Below are 15,220 nucleotides of genomic sequence, written 5' to 3'. Positions count from 1 at the left end.
GTCCATTGAGTTGGTGATGCCATTCAACCATCTCATCCTCTGTCATCCTCTTCTCCTCCTGCCCTCATTCTTTCCTAGCATCAGGGTCTTTTCAAATAAGTCAGCTCTTCACATCAAGTGGCCAGAGTATTGGAGTTTCAGTTTCAACATCAGTCCTTCCACTGAACACCCAGGACTGATTTCCTTTAGCATGGACTGGTTGGATCTCCTTGTAATCCAAGGGACTCTCAAGAGTCTTCTCCAACACCACAGTTCAAAAGCATCAATTCTTTGCAACTCAGCTTTCTTTATAGTCCAACTCTCACATCCATACATGACTACTGGAAAAACCTTTTTTGGACTAGACAGACCTTTTTTGACAAAGTAATGTTTGTTTCTAAGGTAAACCATTCAATATCATGGTAATCCAAGTCTATGCCCTGACCAGTAAGGCTGAAGAAGCTGAAGCTGAATGGTTCTATGAAGACCTACAAGACCTTTTAGAACTAACACCCAAAATGATGTCCTTTTCATTTTAGGGGACTGGAATGCAAAAGTAGGAAGTCAAGAAACACCTGGAGTAACAGGCAAATTTGGCCTTGGAGTACAGAATGAAGCAGGGCAAAGGCCAATAGAGTTTTGCCAAGAGAACGCACTGGTCATAGCAAACACTCTCTTCCAACAATAGAAGAGAAGACTCTACACATGGACATCACCAGATGGTCAACACCAAAATCTCAACCCAAGATATTAGTAAAATTTTCACAAAGAGAAAAAACATATCAGCTGAGAAATGAAAACATGTTCAAATAAGGAAAATAAGAATCAATTTGAAAGTAAATATTTCACTCAGAAAATGTAATTAAAGTTTATACTATGCATTTTTTCTTTATTTTTTTCAATGGCTTCTTTAGCACATTTTCACCCAATTTGTGGCCATGGTCATAACTGTGCTTATATACTTATCTGTAAGACTGACCATAGTAAGATGCCTTCAGAGTAAAATATGTACAAAACAGGAGACTATATTGAAATACATGGAAATAACACGTTTGCATAACACAGATGGGAAAGTCATAGATGACTTGGCAGACATTGGCAAAACATTTGTTTTTGTCCAAACATAAGGCACAATGCAAAACGGTTCAGAGAATTTGATACTCTCTGAACACTTGTGGTAGATAAATTGGCATTTGTCTTTGTATGCACCTATAATTCAAAATATTACTACTGATAGTGTATTTATTCAGTGTGATTTTAGTAAAAGTATTATACTCCTCTAGAGCAAGGGTAATTGTCGTGGATGAAGTCTTTAAACATGCAAAGTAATTCTGTTGTTTATTTTTATATTCCAACATGAAAAAATTATCTATTTAAAGCACTTTCATTCATTTAAAATAAATACTATTTATGGGTTTTGGTGACAAGAATACACAGAAGATATGTACAAAAAAGATCTCCATGACCAAGATAATTACAATGGTGTGATTGCTTACCTAGAGCCAGACATCCTGGAATGTGAAGTCAAGTGGGCCTTAGAAAGCATCACTATGAACAAAGCTAGTGGAGGTGATGGAATTCCAGTTGAGCTCTTTCAAATCCTGAAAGATGATGCTGTGGAAGTGCTGCACTCAATATGCCAGCAAATGTGGAAAACTCAGCAGTGGCCACAGGGCTGGAAAAGGTCAGTTTTCATTCCAATCCCTAAGAAAGACAATGCCAAAGAATGCTCAGACTACCACACAATTGTACTCATCTCACACACTAGTAAAGTAATGCTCAAAATTCTCCAAGCCAGGTTTCAGCAATACGTGAATCATGAAATTCCAGATGTTCAAGCTGGTTTTAGAAAAGGCAGGGGAACCAGAGATCAAATTGCCAACATCTGCTCGATCATCGAAAAAGCAAGCGAGTTCCAGAAAAACATCTATTTCTGCTTTATTGACTAGGCCAAAGCCTTTGACTGTGTGGATCACAATAAACTGTGGAAAATTCTGAAAGAGATGGGAATACCAGACCACCTGACCTGCCTCTTGAGAAATCTGTATGCAGGTCAGGAAGCAACAGTGAGAACTGGACATGAAACAACAGACTGGTTCCAAATAGGACAAGGAGTATGTCAAGGCTGTCTATTGTCACCCTGCTTATTTAACTTCCGTACATCATGAGAAACGCTGGGCTGGAAAAAGCACAAGCTGGAATCAAGGTTGTCAGGAGAAATATCAATGTCCTCAGATACACAGATGACACCACCCTTATGGCAGAAAATAAAGAGGAACTAAAAAGCCTCTTGATGAAAGTGAAAGAGGAGAGTGAAAAATTTGGCTTAAAACTCAACATTCAGAAAACGAAGATCATGGTATCCAGTCCCATCACTTCATGGGAAATAGATGGGGAAACAGTGGGAACAGTGTCAGACTTTATTTTGGGGGGCTCCAAAATCAGTGTAGATGGTGATTGCAGCCATGAAATTAAAAGACGCTTACTCCTGGAAGGAAATTTATGACCAACCTAGATAGTATATTCAAAAGCAGAGACATTACTTTGCCGACAAAGGTCTGTCTAGTCAAGGCTATGGTTTTTCCAGTGGTCATGTATGGATGTGAGAGTTGGACTGTGAAGAAAGCTGAGCACTGAAGAACTGATGCTTTTGAACTGTGGTGTTGGAGAAGACTCTTGAGAGTCCCTTGGACTGCAAGGAGATCCAACCAGTCCATTCTAAAGGAGATTGGTCCTGGGTTTTCTTTGGAAGAAGTGATGCTGAAGCTGAAACTCCAGTACTTTGGCCACCTCATGCAAAGAGTTGACTCATTGGAAAAGACTCTGATGCTGGGAGGGATTGGGGGTAGGAGGAGAAGGGGACGACAGAGGATGATATGGCTGGATGGCATCACCGACTCGATGGGCATGAGTTTGACTGAACTCAGGGAGTTGGTGATGGACAGGGAGGCCTGGCGTGCTGCATTCATGGGATCGCAAAGTTTCGGACACGACTGAGTAACTGAACTGAACTGAAGAACTTAGATATGTTCAGGGAATAATTTGTCTATGAGCTGGTGAAAATAAAAGTCATGCAATTTTAACAATAATTCATTATCAAACTGATGTGAAAGTTTACTCAACAGACTGAACGTACCTCATTTTCAATTTTGGAAAATGATCTTGGACTCGATGGGACCTTCCATAGTTTATGATAATTGCTCTCATTAATAGTGTTAGGAGTAAATTTCAACCTTTAATACCTCAGCACTGTTGAGTGCACATCGAATGCCCATTCAGGGGAATAAACCAGAAAAGAGGAGTCATGAGTTACCTGCTACCACAATTTCTGCTCCAAAGTATCAAAAGAATTTAACAGTCTTTATCTGTTACATAAAGTTTTTATCCATTGTTACATTTGAAAGTTCTGATCTATCAAAATCTCTTCTTTATTGTTATTGAAAGTGTCTGGCACTCTTCAGACTGTTTTCTCCATTAGACACACTTAGAGATTTTCCTAAGGGAGCTGGTACCCTTTAAGGGCTTTCTCAAAGTTATTTTTTTAATCCTTATTTTCACTAGAGATGTTAGTTTATGTCAGTGAGCATGAAAGTTTCCGAGATGTTCCAACTGTGGTCTGAGTACCACAGCATCACTATCATCTGATAACTTGTTAGAAATGTAGACTTTTAGGTTCTCCCCCAGAGTGAAACAGAATTGGCATTTTAGCAAGATCCTTAGATTGAAAATCACTATTTAGGTTAAACACCAAATTAAAACAGGAAATACATCTTTGAATTGGGTCAATGAGAAATGGTAGTTGGGATACAAGAAAGTGTGAGGGGTTTAAAAGAATGTTAGTGTGACCAAGCAGAGGCAAGCTGATGCCAAATTATTGTTCAATGTGATTAAAAAAAAGTAAAATAAATTAGAAAATAAAAATAAACCCCAAACTTCTGAAAACAGATATAGCAGTTTCCTCTGTGCCATATCATAGCCCAATCACAAGTGTGACCTGAGGGAGACAAGGAGTCAAGAAATATGCTGATGAAATAACACATATAGGTTTTATTTTAATGTATATTAGTGAAAATGAGATGGTGGTTATGTATATCCCTCTTACTTATGTGAAGTGAAGTCGGTCAGTTGTGTCTGACTCTTTGCTTACTTATGTGGCATTTATTTTAGTGATCTATGCAAAGAGCATAACACATGTATCAACTCCATGGATTAATAGTGTATTACTGAAAGAATGTCCTTTTCAGTAATAGGATGTCCCTTCTCCAGTTCTTTCACCTTCAAACCAATTTTAATTCTTTTGATTACATCAAGAACAAGGTTTTGGGTACCAGTGAGTACACATTGAATTTTATAGATTATTGAGTCTGATAATTTTCAAGTATGGAAGTCTCGTTATACTTCTCTAACCAGGAAGCCATGGCCTTGCTCACAGAACTCCTGGAAAAGCAGGGAAGATCCAGATGCCATGTGTAATGAGTTAGCTGGCAAACAGCCAATATTCAAAACTGAGAATTCATTTGTTGAAGGTCTTTCTATGCATTGATATCTGTCCGATATGTGTGTTTTATTTTTACTTTTAGATTCAAATATGGATATTTGAAACTAAAAGAGATAGCTTGATTTCCCGTGTTTATAATTGCATAATACCATGTGTATAAACATTTATTGTAATTGTTATTTTATATTCAATTATAATTATAAAATATTTGATAATCTTAAGTTTGATTTTGGTTACAGATATAATTAATATTAATGACAGGAATTTTTGTCTAGGCAATATCAAAAAAGTCAAATTTCCTTTTTATATTTGGAAAATTTATTGTGATTTGTTTTTAGCATTGTTTTGAAGATTGTTATTTTTCTATTCATTTAAAGTCTGTGAGTCTATATTAATGTCTGTAAGTCTGTTATTAAGGAGAAAGAAGTTATATTATTGATTTACTGCTATATTTCTCTTATACCAACTCTTCAGGTCAGTACAGTGAATACTAAAGAAAAGGCACACAAAAGTGAATTTAATATTTATTTGAAAAGTTAGAGACAGACTGTAACATAATCTGTGACTCTTGGCCTTGTGTTTTATGATTATTTGATCTGAATTTTGATCAACTATCCACATACCCAAAATAAAAAATCTCCTGTGGAATGTCACACTATTTAATATTGAATACAAGCTGTATACTCACCCTGTTATGGTGTAGTGGAGGTGGGGAACAAAGGAAGCAATATTAGAGTGAGCAAAGTTGGCCCATCATGGCAAGATCTACTAGTTTTTTGAGCCACAGTCCTTTACCCTTTCTTGCTGATGTGGTCCTATGATTAAATTCTCATCTGTGGATGGCATGTGAGTGGAGAGAGGTGTCCAACTCTGGTTCAACTAAGTAGGATGACTACTCTAGATTTGGGCTTCCCTGGTGGCTCAGACAGTAAAGAATCTTCCTGCAATGCAGGAGACCTTGATTTAATCCCTGGATCAGGAAGATCCCTTTGAGAAGAAAATGGATACCCCCTCTAGTATTCTTGCCTGGAGAATTCCAAAGGCAGAGAAGCCTGGGAGCCCTTTCCCACCCTGATGATTGAACATGGAAACAACTGGAAAAGTGTCAGAAGTAACATGTTAAGAGTAAAAGAACTATCCTGCTAGCCTGGGTCCTGGGATGATTTTGCTGAGCTTGGCCCATCCATCTTTTTTGGACTATTATGTGAGGAGGGAAAATACATTTCTATGTTCTTTGACAAGTATATTTTTCAGTCTTTTGCTTAGAGTAGTTGAGCCTTCAGTCTGACTAATGCAACTATGTGGTTTTTCTGGTAATGATAGCCAGGATGGCTATATAGTTGTCCAAACTGGAAACTTTCTGAGTTTAGAACAGCTGTAAATTGGGAATATTAGAGTGAGAGGGAGGATGTGTTAGTCTAGTGCTGCTCTGGTTGTAAAACCTTTTTTTTTTTTTTTTCCCCTGTAATGACAGTCTTATGTGACTCAACCAAGCATGGTATAAGGCTCCCTCACAGACTGAGACTTTTCTTCATCTGGTTTAATGATAGAGGTACGATTTTATGAGCTCAACATTTCAGATAATGGTCACATTTTCCTCCCTAAAATATTTAAAGAGTAAAATAGTAAAATTGTCACCCCAGGATCCTTTCTTTACAGAAGAGCTACATGACATTGATCCTGTTCCCAGTGGCTATGGGATTTCCATATGGTATCAGTACAGATTTAATCTAGGTTTCTGTTCCCAGGAGTCTTGTCTTCTCTAACTAACCCTTCTGAGTTTGGAATCCTCAAACTCCTTAGTCAAATGAGACTAAGACTATTTAATATCCATTGCAATTGTGATGAATGAAAGAAAAACAACGTATATGGTGTTTATGAGAGTGCCTGGCTAATGAAAACCAGCCAATGTGCAGTGGCAATAAACAAAATTAGTGCCAAAGTACCTAAAATTAGACAGAAGTCTGGGCACAGCAGGACTGGGGTCTCTGCTTAGTGTCTCACTAGGCTGAAATCAAAGCATTGGCTGAAGCTGTGTTTTTCATGGCGCTGAGTATGAGGGTGGTCAGAACCCTCTTACATGCTCACCTGCTGCGGGCATAATTAATTTCCTTGCTACTATAGGACTTGTTACTGAAATCTAGTCTCTGTACATTGGCATCAAATAAAAATCATGGAGGCAGAGTTTTGGGTGAAGAGGAAAAGAGTAACCTTATTTGTTTGCCAGGCAAAGGAGGCCACAGCAGACCAGTGCCCTTGACACTGTGTCCTCCCTGAAAGGGTTCAGTGAGTAAAACTTATAATGTTAGCTCAAAATAGGATTCTTGGTAAAGATCAGAGCAGGTGTGGAGTCTGATTCTTCTCATGAAATATTTCAAAGCCATCAAAATGTGTAGAGATGGGGTCTAATGTTCTCTGGGGCTATCGTACCATGGCCTTCTCTTCTGGAATGAAGAATGCTTACAGAGAAGATGCATATTAGGGAGTGTTTCAAAGAGGAAAATCACCAGATGCCTGATATAGCTTTAACTAACAAGTGAGTTTCTTTAAGCAATTAGGTGCAAAGGAATCATTAACGAAAGAAAGAAAAAAGAAAGTATGATAAGAGGATGTACAAGTGAAGCAAAAAATGATGGAGACCAGCTAGTCCAGTCAGTGTTAGCTGTAGCAGACTGAGGCACCAATTTTCCTGCTAGCTGTGGGTTGAGTACAGCTACAGCTGTCACCTCCTAGATGCCACTCATATTCATGGCCATATGGTCCCTTCCATCTTTAAAGTTACCAAATTTCCTCTTCTAGCTGGAGAAGAAGCATTAGTTTTAAAGGATTTATGTGGTTATAAGGTCCACCCAGATAATTTCTCTATTTTAACATTAATATGGGACTGTAATTATATCTGCAAAAATCCCATCAAAGCAATACTTTAAAATTAGTGTTTGATTGCATAACCATAAAACTTCATGTGTATCTCAGAGCCTTGGAATCTTACAAAGGCTATCTTGGAATTATGCCTACTATAACATTCTTGAAACAACTAAACAAACAAACAAAAAAAACCAGAAAATTATGTGAAATAGTAGTGTTCACATCATTGGACATCAGGTGATGTTTCACAGCGGTTGTGAAAAGATGGGAATAAGGTGTACAATCTTACAATTGCATCCTGCATATGACAGGTTTCCAGGTTGTAGCATAAGGAGTAGGAAACCAGCAAAAGTCCTGCAGTTTCAATAAGTTAAGGAGATGGAACTGGGAGTTTGTGAGGCCAAGTACAGAGTTCTAGAGAAAAGAGAATGCCTGAGGGAGGGAACTCTAGAAATCTCTGTGTCTTTAACTGAGCACCAATCAGCATATGCAAGTGGGGAATTTAGCCATGGCCGAGAGAACCACTCAAAAGGACTCAACAGATTGAAGGAATAATCCCTGGAATTTACACAAGGCTAGAAATAGTTCCTCTTCCTGCCAGATACACAGTGGGAAGTAACACAGTTCAAGGGCTATTGGATAGAGTCCTCTAAAGTGTATTGCCTCACTGGTGGGTTAATATTAGCTTTACACTGAATTCTTCTCTAATCCCTATGTAATAAAGCCTAAAAACATAAAAGGATTAAACTGTTTTAGGCAAGTTAACTGCAACCCAGAAAAAGAAATCTCAGGAATATTTGAATATAAGATATGCAGCACTCAACAAGGTAAAACTCAAAATATGTATGGATGTGAGAGTTAGACTGTGAAGAAGGCTGAGCGCCGAAGAATTGATGCGTTTGAACTGTGGTGTTGGAGAAGACTCTTGAGGGTCCCTTGGACTGCAAGGAGATCCAACCAGTCCATTCTGAAGGAGATCAACCTAGGGATTTCTTTGGAAGGAATGATGCTAAAGCTGAAGCTCCAGTACTTTTGCCACCTCATGTGAAGAGTTGACTCATTGGAAAAGATGCTGATGCTGGGAGAGATTGGGGGCAGGAGGAGAAGGGGACGACCCAGGATGAGATGGCTGGATGGCATCACTGACTCGATGGACATGAGTCTGAGTGAACTCTGGGAGATGGTGATGGACAGGGAGGCCTGGTGTGCTGTGATTCACGGGGTCGCAAAGAGTCGGACATGACTGAGCAACTGAACTGAACTGAATGGAATACAATTTATCAAGCATGGTCAGGATCAGGAAAATATTACATTTAACAAAGACAAAAACCAATAAATGAAAACATCATATAGAAATGGCATATATAATAGAATTAATAGATGAGGACACAAAAACTGTTATTGTAGCTGTACTCCATACATCCAAAAATGGAGAAAGTGAAAGCTTTAGTTGCTTAGCTGTGTCCAACTCTTTGTGATCCCATGGACTGTAGCCCACCAGGTGTCTCTGTCCATGGGGTTTCCCAGGCAAGAATACTAGAGTGAGCTGCCATTTCCTTCTCCAGGATAGACATACCAAAAAAAGAACAAAATTGAATTTCCAGAGATAAAAATGGCAATGTCTAACATAAGAATTACACTGAGTGGAAGTAGGAACAAGTATTATGGAAGATTAGTGAATTTATAAGACATAGCAATAGAAACTATCCAAAATGATAAACAGAAAAAGACCTGAAAGGAGCAGTACATCAGGGAGCCTGAGACAACATTCCATTTCATTTCTGTGTGTTAACAATGAACAATTGCTAATGCACAACTGTTTAAAGCTATACACTGAAAGGTTCAGAACATTGCTGAGAGAAATTAAAGAGGATCTAAGTAATAGAAAAAAAAGACCCAAACTTAAACATCCAATATTAAGATGTCAATTCTCTCCATCAAGTTCAGTTCAGTCACTTGGTCATGTCCGACTCTTTGTAACCTCATGGACTGAAGTACGCCAGCCCTCCCTGTCCATCACTGACTCCTAGACTTTATTCAAACTCATGTCCATTGAGTCCTTGATGCCATCTAACCATCTCATCCTCTGTTATCCCCTTTTCCTCCTGCCTTCAATCTTTCCCAGCATCAGGGTCTTTCCAGTGAGTCAGTTCTTCGCATCAGGTGGCCAAAGTATTGGGAGTTTCAGCTTCCGCATCAGTCCTTCCAATGCATATTCAGGACTGGTTTCCTTTAGGATGGACCGGTTGGATCTCCTTTCTGTCCAAGGGACTCTCAAGAGTCTTCTTCAACACCAGAGTTCAAAACCATCAATTCTTTGGCACTCAGCTTTCTTTATAGTCCAACTCTCACATCCATATATGACTACTGGAAAAACAAGAGTTTTGACTAGATGGGCCTTTGTTGGCAAAGTAATGTCTCTGCTTTTTAATATGCTGTCTAGGTTAGTCATAACTTTTATTCCAAGGAGTAAACGTCTTTTAATTTCATGGCTGTAATCACAATCTGCAGTGATTTTGAAGCCCAAATAAATAAAGCCTGCCACTGTTTCCATTGTTTCCCCATCTATTTGCCATGAAGTGATGGGACTAGATGCCATGATATTTGTTTTCTAAATGTTAAATTTTAAGCCTACATTTTCACTCTCCTCTTTCACTTTCATCAAGAGGCTTTTTAGTTCTTTCTGCCATAAGGGTGATGTCATCGGCATACCTGAGGTTAATGATATTTCTCCTGACAACCTTGATTCCAGCTTGTGCTTCATCCAGCCCAACATTTCTTATGATGTACTCTGCATATAAGTTTAATAAGTAGGGTGACAATATACAGCCTTGACATACTCCTTTCCTGATTTGGAACCAGTCTGTTTTTCCATGTCCAGTTCTCACTGTTGCTTCTTAATCTGCATACATATTTCTCAGGAAGCAGGTCAGGTGGTCTGGTACTCCTATTTCTTGAAGAATTTTCCACAGTTTGTTGTGATCCACACAGTCAAAGACTTTGGCAGAGTCAATAAAGCAGAAGTAGATGTTTTTCTGGAACTCTCGCTTTTTCAGTGATCCAACAGATGTTGGCAATTTGAGCTCTGGTTCCTCTGCCTTTTCTAAATTCAGCTTGAACATCTAGAAGTTCACAGTTCACATACTGCTGAAGCCTGGCTTGGAGAATTTTGAGCATTACTTTACTAGCATGTGAGAGAGTGCAATTTTGTTGTAGTTTGAACATCAACATCAGAACAAGATCCAGTTTCCCCCTCAGTCAGTCTCTTCCTTCAGAAAGCTTTCATAAGCCTCTAATCTTATCCATCAGAGGGCAGGCAGACTGAAAACCACAGTCACAGAAAAGTAACCAGTCTGATAGTATGGAACACAGCCTTGGCTCACTCAGTGAAACTATGAGCCATGCTGTGTAGGGCCACACAAGACGGATAGGTCATGGTGGAGAACTCTGACAAAAAATGGTCCGTTGGAGAAGGGAATGGCAAACCACTTTAGTATTCTTGCCTTGAGAACTCCATTAACAGTATGAAAAGACAAAAAGATAGGACACTGAAAGATGAACTCCCCAGGTCAGTAGGTACTCAATATGCTACTGGAGATCAGTGGAGAAATAACTCAAGAAAGAAAGAACAGAAGGAGCCAAAGCAAAAACAACACCCAGTTGTGGATATGACTGGTGACAGAAATAAAGTCTGATACTGTAAAGAGCAATATTGCATAGGAACCTGGAATGTTGGGTCCATGAATCAAGGCAAATTGGAAGTGGTCAAAGAGGAGATGGCAAGAGTCAACATTGGCATTGTAGGAATCAGCAAACTAAAATGTACTGGAATGAGTGAATTTAACTCAGACGGCCGTTATATCTACTACTGTGGGCAAGAACCCCTTAGAAGAAATGGAATAGCCCTCATAGTTGACAATAGAGTCTGAAATGCAGTACTTAGATATAGTCTCAAAAATGACAGAATGATCTTTGTTCACTTCCAAGGCAAATCATTGAATATCATGGTAATTCTCTCCATAGTCCTGTATAAATTGGTTTTTAATATCCAACATAATCTCAATTAAAATCCTCTCAAAGTTTTTTGCAGAAATTGACAAGCTGATTCTAAAATTCATATGGAAACTCAAAGTGAGTAGGATAGCCACATTTTGACAAAGAAAATAAATCTGAAGTGTTTACACTACCTGATTTTAAGACTTATTTAGATACAGTAACTAGGCCTATGGTACTTGTCTAAGAATAGACAAATAGATCAATCAAACAGAATAGAGAACACAGAATTATAACTAAACATTAAATTTTAAGAAAAAAGAAAGTTTAGTGGATGAAGGATAGTCGTTTCAATAACGTGTCAAAAAAATGGATATCTGTATGCAAAAGCACGAGCATTAATCCACACCTCTTACGTATATAAAAATTAACTCAAATGATTTATGAAACTAACTGTAAATTCTAAAGCTACAAATCCTTTTGGGAGAAAATCTAAGAAAAATATGCATAGTCTTGAGTTAGGCAAATATTTCGAATATAGTGAATATAGTGAAGTTGCTCAGTCGTGTCTGACTCTTTGCGACCCCGTGGACTGTAGCTTACCAGGCTCCTCTGTCCATGGGATTTCCAGGCAATAGTCTTGGAGTGGCTTGCCATTTCCATCTCCAGGGGATCTTCCCAACCCAGGGATGGAACCCGGGTCTCCCGCATTGTAGACAGACGCTTTACCGTCTGCGCCACCAGGGAAATCTAAATATTTCTAAGGGGCCCAAGAATGTTTGGAGGTATTATACATGTGTTTGTGAACTTGATTGTGATGTTTCTATGATGTATACATGTCAGCCCTTAGTCACATAGTTTTATTTGTGCATTTTGCTATCTTTCAAAAATCTGTCAATTTTTTTAATGGAAAAATTTCCTTTACTTTTATATTAACACATTATTGACTGGGCGATTTTTGGAGAAACCATCAGTGGCCAGCAATTTGTTATGTAAGTAAATATTGAAAGACTCTGATCAAAAATGTTTGGGTAACAAAAGACATATTAATAATCTCTGTCAATAAGCTGTTAACTGAGGCTGTAAGGATTAAAATTAAAGTGAATTTACCCCACAATGAAAAGAGAAGTATTTATACAGAACTACTTTAGCAGTGACCCAACCTGACAAGCCACTTCCCATTAGTCACTCTGAGAGTATACAGGCAAGGTTTGAAGACTGATCAGGAGAGGTGAAGGAGGGATTTCCTTAGAGATGGAGCACTGTTAGAGACCTCTGCTACTGTTTTTTTCCCCTTATCCCATATATCAGGGGACTACTTAAGGTCACCTTAAACCAGTGAGCAAGTGAGAGAACTAGAAAAATTTCCCCTTGAAGCTCTGTCATGAGAGCTCTGAAAACTGGAGAGGCAGAGACTAGTACCTGATTCAGTATTAAAACAGGCTGAAGCTGAGTCTGGCCAGTTGCCTGATAGCCGAGCTGAGGGAGAAGCCCATAGTGTCTATGAGCTCTATTCCAGAAATGCCAGGAAACGTGCCTGTATTTGTTGCCCTGATGTGAACGATGACACAGGTTGCTGGCAGCCATTGTGCTGAAAAGAATTCTGATCGTATGGATCACTTGTAGATTGACATGAGCCCAGTGGATGTAGTCTACTGTGGAGTAGATTGCCACAGATTCAGTCCTGAAGTAGAATTGTTCACAGCCAGCTGGAGAAGGCAAGACCCATTATAACAAACTGAAATCAGAGAATCTCATTGTGGGGATCACTGTGGAACTCATGCGGCACCAACACACTCTTGGTTTTTCTTTGTGCACCCTAATCCAGAAGAAATAGTGTCATTGTTGTGAGTAGGGGAAGAAAAATAGAAGAGTATAATGGAAACCAATGAAGAAGAAAACTTTGTTCCCTGGGTGAAACGACTTCGCTTTCCCTAAAATCTGTTCTTTCTTTTCTTCTTGATAAATTCTTAATTTTCAACTTAGCACATGACTACCTCTCAATATAGTTTGATTTCCTTGCAAGTAAGAGAGGTCATGTGATCAAGGTTTGGCCCATAGGATCTAAGCAGTAAAGACAGTTGTGACTTTTGAGGAGTGTATATAAATAGAATGGGCAGACCTTTCTCCATCTCTCTTCCTCTTGCTAGGGTGACTGCAGACTCAATGATCTGATTTCTTTCAGGCTTCCTGAAGTTGATGTGGAAGTCACAAGCTGAAAAATATGGACAATTAGGAGAAGAAACCTGAATCCCTGATGACTATGTGATACTACTGTTCAGACCTGGGCTGCCTACCTCTAGAGATCTTTACATAAGAAAGAAAGAAATGTCTAGCTCTTCTAAGGCCCTTGGGAACTTGCTCAAGCGCATTTGAAGCTAATGTTTGATATACTTGTTTTTCTAGTACAGGTTTACCAGCCTGAAGCAGGACTTAGCTGGGGAAGGGGAAAATTTCTGAACTGGATAATAATGGAACTCTATAATAGGCTTAAATGGACTTGCTGGCACCTAAAATGGGATTATTCGCTAATATCTGACAATGATGAAATTGCCTTGTGATGTATCTGTCAGAGGTACAGATGAGAGACTCACTGAAGCACAAGGGGAAAACAGTAAAGTGAAAGGATAAAGTTACATTTACTTGCTCTCTACCAGCTCAGTGCTAAGTCATTCAGTGAATTGGTCACACATTTGTTCTAATTGGCTAAGCAATACTGTATTAAATGAATGAACTCAGTGTAATACATTAATGAGATATACTGACTTGAATTGCTCAGAAGAATCTTTAAAAATTGTCAAATGTTCTTTAATTGATATAAGTCATTAATATTGGAGCTTTAGTGATTCAATGTAATTTTGATAACTAATATAAAGCTATAATTAATTTTGTCACATAGAATCTTTATATTATGTTTGTGCTTCCAGAATTTAGTATTTTATAGAGTTAATTGCTTCTAATATGACCTTACATTGTACAAGATATACTTATAATTCATCTTTCCCTTGAACCTGCATTCAAATTTTTTAGCATATTTTTACTCGAATATATATTGGAAGCACTTTTCTCTCCTCACACAAAAAACCTCCTATGGTTGGCATTTTGTACAAGTATGAGACAGTTATCCTTTGAGAAACACTATGGTTTTCAATTGTCCTTGAAGAGCACACCTCTCCCCATAAATAGTTGTAGGAGTCTTTCACTGCACCCCAGTTTCAGCCTTTCTGGAGGATGAATATTCAGATATCCACCTTGGTTGCTGCTGAGACAGCATACTCCTTTTTGGCAGCAGTTATACAATCCTATCTCAGCTCCCAAAGGAAATGTTATGCAGCCTATATTATGGACTGTATATTGTTAGGCAATTCTAACCATACTATCCATGTTTGGCAGCCATTTTTGTCTGTTCATAACAAATGAACCAAGACTTAAATTTAAAACAATTGTTTTCCTCCTATCTTCTTAAAACTGGAAGTGGTGCTATCACAAACTTTCTTCATATACATTCTTCAGCTCAGTTCAGTTCAGTCGTTCAGTCGTGTCCGACTCTTTGCGACCCCATGAATCGCAGAACATACATAATTCTCCTTCCATAATATTTACTTGGAATGAATATTGAGAAATAGGATAACAGATAAAACAGCTAACATTTATTGATTCTTACTATATACAAAGCTGCATGCTTAAGGATTTGAAATTCATTGTCTGCTTTAACCTTCATAATTGAGGTAAGTGCCATTAAGGTTTTTACTAAACATATAAGAGACCTGAGACACAAAGATACAAAATTATCCATGGTCATCCACACAGTGGCACAGCCAGAATTTGTGCCTCAACTATCTTATTTTAGTGCCCTTCAGACCATCTACCGTGAGGAGCTAGCCT

The sequence above is a fragment of the Ovis canadensis genome, chromosome 2, assembly GCF_042477335.2.
Source record: "Ovis canadensis isolate MfBH-ARS-UI-01 breed Bighorn chromosome 2, ARS-UI_OviCan_v2, whole genome shotgun sequence".
Classification (NCBI taxonomy): Eukaryota; Metazoa; Chordata; class Mammalia; order Artiodactyla; family Bovidae; genus Ovis; species Ovis canadensis.
Note: the sequence above shows the minus strand (reverse complement) of the source record.